Below are 7,847 nucleotides of genomic sequence, written 5' to 3'. Positions count from 1 at the left end.
AAATACCAATTATAAGGCACTGCAAAATACTAACATTATACATACCTTGATCATCATTGATCATTAGATAATTTCTTAATGAATAAACTATATAATTATATATATACTTTCTAATTTCTTTTTGGCATCACTTGAGAATCTTTAAGTTTACATTCATGTTAGAGCTGATTATTAAATGTGAGATAGCTATAATTACATAACCAAATAACCAAAATAGGATGATTTTAATATCCTATCATATAAGAGAGTAAGAAAATTCTATAATGTTAATTCCAAAATGGATTTCCAGAATCATAGGAATCTATGATATAAAAATAATTCAAACCCATATTTTTTAAAATGCAATGAATATATTTATTAAACAAGGCTTCAAATTAATTTGCAATGTTTTTTTAAAATTATACTGAACTTTAAACTTTTAGCTCAAAGTAAATAAAAACAAGAGCTTAATGTTTACTTATACACCATACAATCCAATGTATTGGAAAAAATTACAACAATTTTTAAATTTTTAAATAAATTTTGTACTACTTGGTAAGAAAAAATGGTGCTTTTTTTTTAGTATTCATTGTCATTGTGAAATTTTATAAACCGGGAAAACTCATATTAAAATTGTTACCTTTCTGGAAAAAGGAAAGTTAATTTTATTTTTCTTTCAAATGACAGGTTGTATTTCAGACATTTTTAAAAGCTTAAAGTGAAACATTAGTTTAAAATATTACTTTTGACATATTCTCTGAGTCATGATTTTTCTGCAATTAAATACAGTTATCTCTCAGTGCTAGGACAGTGGAAATGGTTTACCCTTGGAAACGAGCAAAGAAAGGACTATTCTTTTGGAAAGCCTAAGGACTAATCTTAAAAATATTCTTGTCTCCTAAAACATATCGGTGTGTAAACTTAATAAAGTAAATTCAGATTTAACCAGTGAGAAAACTACTCATAATAAGATAACTCATTGTGTTGTAAAGATAAATGCACTACAGCATGTTCTGGTCTATTAATTAGTAGCAAATAATTAGAAATTCCACAAACCTGGTTTACAGAATTAGGTTCAGACTCTATTTTCCATTATCTCTATTAATTTTCTATGTTAGATTTTATTTTTCTTTTGTGACTTCAATATAGCTATATCATTTACATTTACATACATTCCAAGTAAGAACATAAAACAATGAGGGCCTTTGACAGGAAGCAGGTGCTCTCTTTGAAACCATTTAGTAGTGCTCCTTTAGCAAAATTCTGCGCAAGGCCAAGCCACTATGATTTGTGATGGAGTTAAGGTGATGAAGACTTTTAGGTCTTTGACTGTCCCAGCAAAACCAGTTAGGAAAGCACAGAGGAGGGAATGGGTATATACAAGGCACTTGGGTCTTGTTGCAGTAGGATCTAATACTAGGCACTACTAATTCCCTGGTTTTAAACACACAGTGTAAATAATTTGTGTGGGTGTTTGCCAATGCATCAGCAAATATTTTTATGGTAACATAATTATAATCAATAGTTAACCTGGATTTTAAAATTTAAACACACATGCACACAATATTTATGTTCACTAAAAACAGACCAAATTGAACTAAATGCTAAACATTATAGACCTGTTACATTTAAAGAAGTATCTGAATGTGAAGCTCACAGCATACCTTATTCAGTTTATACCCACATGATAGGGTCTGTAAACAAGTCAGGATGGCGCCTGGCAAATGTTAGAGTCTGTAAACAAGTATGGATGGTGCCTGGCATTTTACCAGAGGGAGTGGTTTGTGAAGTAACTCCAGGGAGCCATTAGTGTGCAGATTCCTTATTGGTTGACTGCTGTATCTATTTTATGTTAATTAGATAAGCTGTGTGGAATGTATAAATACCGTTCCTGTCCTACAATAAACGGCTCCCACTCCTGCTGTATCAATCTACACAAGTTGCTCGTCACCCCCCGGTTATTTTGCTGCAGCCAGACTGCGGCACCCACATATAATTTATATGACATTCATGCACAAACAATTCATTGTCCTCTTATAGATAAGATTTCTGGTTTATTATTCAAATTTAACAAGCTCATAATTAGCCTGTTTGGCACCTGACCATGGCTTTCTGAGTCAGTTTGCATTTCCCCTCTCTATATATAATGCATTAAAAGACATGACTTTTGCTTACCAAATTACAAAAGCAGAATTTCAAGATAAAAAGGAGATTATGTTCAAAATGCATATTTCAGTACTTTCTGGAAATCAGCCTTCAATATCAATGTTTTCCACAATATTTGGGAATTATTAGGGCAATATTTCTTTAAATATTTGGTTTTGTCTGCTTTTTACGTACCTTTTCTTTTCAAAACATAAGTACTTTTTCTCATTGGATTCCATGATATTATTCCATGAATGTTTTAAGACTGTTTATTTATTATTAATCGTCTTTTTCTTTTTTTTCCTGTTTGGATTTAGAAATATTTATAATTCTAAAATTTAGTTAGTTAAGTCCTCTAAGTTTTACAAAGTGAACAGCATAGGAGAATGTATTACATTTAAACACAACAAAGACCAACCACCAATACCTGGTATCACTTTGTCAGCAGCAATTTCTTGACTGGTCTTTGGGTTTTTGATTTAACCTCTGGAAATTCCTCTGAGCATTAGTGTTTGTTCAGTATTACATCTTAGTATAGTTATATTCAGATTATTTCCAGGATTTCTCTATTGAACTCTCTTTGTTTAATTTCTAAGCTATACTCTCTGCCAATTGCTACTCGTAGGGCTGTGTTTATTTGATTCTTCATGGCCTGGTCAGAGAGAGTAGAAGGTTCCCGAGTCAAGAAAACAACAACTGACAATTTAGTGGCAGTTTTTCAAGGTAAACTCTCTTATTCCTTTATGCTTTGTGAATAGTTATAAATATTTTGAAACATTCTTTTTTCACACTTTAATTATTATTGTTTATAGAAGTCTTCATGGGACCACAGAATTGATGTATTTTGTTATATTTTACAATTATTAACATTGTGTCTACCTAATGTTTAAAAACTACATGTGAGTCAGCTCCGTACTTTTCTATTTCATCATATGGATTCTTACTTTGGTTTCTAGCATACAAGTTAATTTCCACATGTTCCTTTCCACATGTTCACATGTTTCCTTTTCTTTCTTTTCTTTTTACTGGAATGTGTTTACTGCATATACAACATATTAACCACACTCCTGGTATACACAAATACTCATACTATCAGGTACTCAAGAAATGGCAGAGCTTTAAACAATTGCTATTAAAAAAAATTAGAGGAGATAGGAAAAAATGAATAAAATTAAATACACAGCCCCCAAAGTTTTCATTAGGGTGTTTCTGTTGGATTAGCTTGCACATATTAGAATCATGACAGTAATTCTTCTTTGTTGTCCTAAATATTAATATTTTGCCCTCTAAAAGGAGTGTCAGCAAGAGAAAAATGCCAAATGCTTCTTGTAATGTGGTGCCAGGTCTATTTACATGAAGGCGTAACAGGAACTTCCAAAGCTCTGGCTCTGCCATGAGTCCTCACTCCCCTTGCTTACAAACTCTTTCTTGCCCTCAGTGGGTAGAGTACAGTGTGGGGGAAATAAAAAACAATGGGAAGCTATGCTGAAGATGTTGATGACACAGATATTATCACATTTACTTATTTTATAACTAGAACGTCAGATGGCTTAAAAAAAGAAAAAACATTTGTAAAAAAAAAAGAGATTCTATGAAAGGTTAACAGTCACAATGCAACATTTACGAGAGTTGGTTTTCTGTTTCTTTTGATGCAATTATGTCTCATAGGAATGGTCATGTTTTCTGCCATAGGACTATAAACAAGAGGCCAGGAAAGGAAATGAAAACACAAAAACAAAAACATAAAGAAGTTTGTTCATCAGGGATGTTTCAAGTCAGAATTAAGCAGGTCTGATACACAATGTCACAAAAAATATGTTTAAAGACAGATATTGGGGGCTGGAGATGTGGCTCAGCGGTAGCGCGCTCGCGGGTTCTATCCTCAGCACCACATACCAACAAAGATGTTGTGTCCGCCAAGAACGAAAAAATAAATATTAAAAATTCTCTCTCTCTCTCTCTCTCTCTCTCTCTCTCCTCACTCACTCTCTCTTAAAAAAAAAGACAGATATTGGTCATAATTTTGTTCAAAAAGCTCAATCATAAAGAAGTCCTATGTAAGAAAACCACTTGGAAAATATATCCTAGCATAGACTCCTAGCATAGAGCTCAAAAAGTTATCATACAAAATTTTTTTTTTTTTAAATAAATTAGATAATTAAAGTATATTCTTTTTCCAGGAGAGATGCACAGAACCACTACTAATGCTTTTACTGAAACTTGGATCATTTTTCTCCAGCTATATTTCAGCTAACTGCTATATGGACCCATATCTTGATTCTTCCAGACCAAAGCACATTTTGTATTGTTTGGGATCCAGATTGGGGTCAAAGAAGACAGGATATTATGTATGCACTACTCTTACCTCCTGGCTTCAGAACATCTTAACTTGCATGGAGAACCTTGTTTGAAGAGGTCCATATCCTTCAATGCCCAGCTTAGAAGGAAACCTCAAAGCCACCCATAGACAAGATGTCCCTTATAAATACAGGTAATGTCAAACCCATAATCTCTCCAGAAGCCAGTTTTTTGAGTAAAAGGAAAATTGGTTGTCATTTGGAACTTTCCCAATAAATAATCTTTGGATCATACCGGCTTAAAATAATTGGGAAATATGTTGGCCCAAAACTGTATTTGCTCCACACTGTTGCAGGAATTCCATAGTAAATACCAGGTCAAAGTCACAGAAGAAGAGCAAAGATTTGTTATTAAATGGGAAGATTTCACTGCGAGGGCCAGTGCTCTTGAAAATTCTAGGGACCCAGCAAAATCTGCAAGTCAGCTCTAGAGTACTTAATGCTATAATCTCTCATCAGTTCAAATTGTTTTGTCTTATCAGGGTTGGAGTCAGAATTGAAAAGGACAATGTGTTTGACTCTGATTTGGGGTGAGACATGTCTTCCCAAGCTTACCATAAATTTCACCAACATGTCGAAAATGTACAGATGATGAAATCTTTTTGTGCTCATTATTGGACGCAGGGAGCTGGAACGGAACAAGTTTCTTCAGGGAATTGAAGAGGAAAGATTGGGTTGATTGATTCCATTGGCCAGGTCTGTATGTCCAGTTCCTTATGCTCCACAAACTGGATCTTATTGAAAGTCTGTTGTAGTTACCATGCCTCCTCATGGGAACTGTCACCTTCGTCACTTTGTGCTTCTTGTACAGAAGGAGCAGGTCCAAAATACACTGTATCTCATATCTGGGGTTCACTGGGCAATAGCCATACTGGGTCTCCTTGAAATAGATGCTGCACCTCCAGGTTTTGGTATTAATCATTTCCATCACCTGCACAATGGTGCCATTCAAGGCTTCCCTCTGTTTCCTCTGGGCTGAGTCTGTACCTCTCAGGAGAGGGAGTGCGGGGGAGGAGGGTTGCTAACTTTCCACAGCCAAATACAAATACTTCCCTGTCAGAAATTCCCATTCCAGTATCTCCTCTCATTGGAGGGCCTGAAAACTTAGGAAAGAAGGGGGGATTCCCCAACGGAAGTCCTCTTCTTGATTTTCTGTATTGCCATATGTGCACATCAGGACGATTTCTGAGTGGAGCTGTACTGTGCAATGACTTAGCCTTGCAATTTTGCAACTGAGCATATAGCTAACCAGTCCATACTGGTAGGGTGGGGTTTGTTCAGGTGGAACAGGATAGCTTTTTGAATTTTACTGTTACAGATATCTCTGATGTAATCCTTCTTCTTCTGTTCATAATTCTCATTAAAAAAAAAAAAAAACTATTGCATCTCATAGGACCCTAAACAATGTACACCTATGAAACTCAGGACACAATTCTCTCTCCCTCATGCTCCTGTGTGCATAGTGTCCATTCCCAGAGATATTTTGCTAATGTGTGATAACATTCTCTGAAGCACCCCCCTCCCATGCAGAATTTCTCACCAGGCTCAAGGGCCTGTCTCCCAATTTCTTCCTCAGTGCCTCATCCTGTCTTCTCCAGAAACAGGTACTCATTGCTATTTCAATTCATCAGGAAACTCTCCAGAGGATCTCCTTTGATGTTAACATCATCATCCACTCTCATAAACCATTCATACATTTCCAAGTAGTGATCATGCATGTACTTGAGCATCATAAAAGATTTGGGTTAAGTAGTAATCATCCAGGCCCCTAGTGGCATTATTGAAATTGGTATAGATGTGTCTGAACCTCACTAGAAAACTTCACTTGCCCAGGAATGGTCTTATATCAAGTTCTGTAGGTGGTCATGGCATTTATCTGCAGGTATTTCTGGACAGTCATGACTCACTCAAAGAGTAAGTTCCCGCCACACATCCCACCATCTGAAGCCAAGCCATGAGTCCCCAACTGCACCCAGGATGCATCCCATGTTCTGTTTTCTTGATAGGACATCCCTAGTTTTGGGATAGGAAGAAAGCAAAAAATATTTCAAATATTTTTCTGTGGCCAATCATTTTTTTTCTCCCCACTTCCCTGTTTTCTGCAAAATCATTATTTAAAGTCTCCTTCCAAACACAAGTCACACACATAGACTTTAAATTGAATGGTCAACTTAAAGTTTATAATTGCCTGTGAAATTTATTTATAAACAAAAATCCCACCAATAAAGAATTATTAATACATATGGGAATATCTTTAGTCAGTATCCCAGTGTCTAAAGAGCAAAAACTAAGAACTGGGTTTTCGGGGATATTAACTTATCTGTTCTTAATGACAACATAATAGGATTTATTTAATATAAGACTCAAAATCACTTCCAGATTTATGCATGAACTACATCAAGTTATTGGGTTTATTTTCTCAGTTCTACATCTAAAAGCTAAAGAAAATATTAAAGGTTTTCCCTATTCATGTGCCTGCCAAGACCTCTGCACATCCTTGATAGAACAGCTAAAAAAAATGCAGACTTTTTGGTGGGTTTGCCTCACTCAGGGCAACTCACATTCACTATCTCAAGGTCCTCATTCCTTCCCTTTGGGGATCTGGTCAGTCCTCGGGGGGATGAAGTGTCCCTAGGGGTATTACTAGGTCAAATAGATTGTTGGAATGGTGCTTTCTTTGTTCTAAATTTAAGTCTCATTGGGAATAATACTTTGGAGTCTCGGGGTGGAGGGGACCCTCTGCCAGGGCCTTCCCAGTTTGAACCCTGAAGGTTTGCCCCAGGACTCCCCAGCTGCATGACCACGGGTGTGTGTCTCCTGGTCAGTGATGCATTTCTTTCTTTCTTTTTTTCTCTTGCCTTTTACCTTTACTTTATTCCCTTGTTTTTGTATTATTACTAAAATAAACACTATTTTGTACAAAGAGTGTTGCCATGGTCTATCTGATCCAACCTGTCAAATTTAGCAGCTGCACATATATGTAACCCTTAAACCTTACATCATGATTAATTCTAAATAATTGCTTACAAATTTATATTTATTACTGTTTCAATAACAACAATAACAAAATGAATTGGTATTCTAAACCAGGAAAATATTCTAGATATCAGAGTTGACTTTTAAAAAAATACATTCCAAATTTTGCAGCTTTTTATAATTCTTGTTCTTCTCTCAATTTCATTTTAATTGAACACTTGAAAAAAATATGGATCAATATAAATAAAAATAAAACAAATAAATAAAATAAAAATAAATGGATCAAGGACCTCGGAATGAAGTCAGAGACCCTGCATCTAATAGAAGAAAAAGTAGGACCTAATCTCCATCATGTGGAATTAGGCTCCAATTTCCTTAATAAGACTCCTG

General features: G+C 35.3%; 1 pseudogene; it reads right to left on the bottom strand.

Moving 5' to 3' along the window:
• Window positions 1-4,282: 4,282 nt before the first annotated feature.
• Window positions 4,283-6,381, bottom strand: LOC113198837 (chondroitin sulfate synthase 1 pseudogene; annotated as a pseudogene).
• Between the last annotated feature and the right edge of the window lie 1,466 nt (window positions 6,382-7,847).

This window comes from Urocitellus parryii, chromosome 2, assembly GCF_045843805.1.
Source record: "Urocitellus parryii isolate mUroPar1 chromosome 2, mUroPar1.hap1, whole genome shotgun sequence".
NCBI lineage: Eukaryota > Metazoa > Chordata > Mammalia > Rodentia > Sciuridae > Urocitellus > Urocitellus parryii.
Note: the sequence above shows the minus strand (reverse complement) of the source record. Positions and strands in the feature narration are given on the sequence as shown.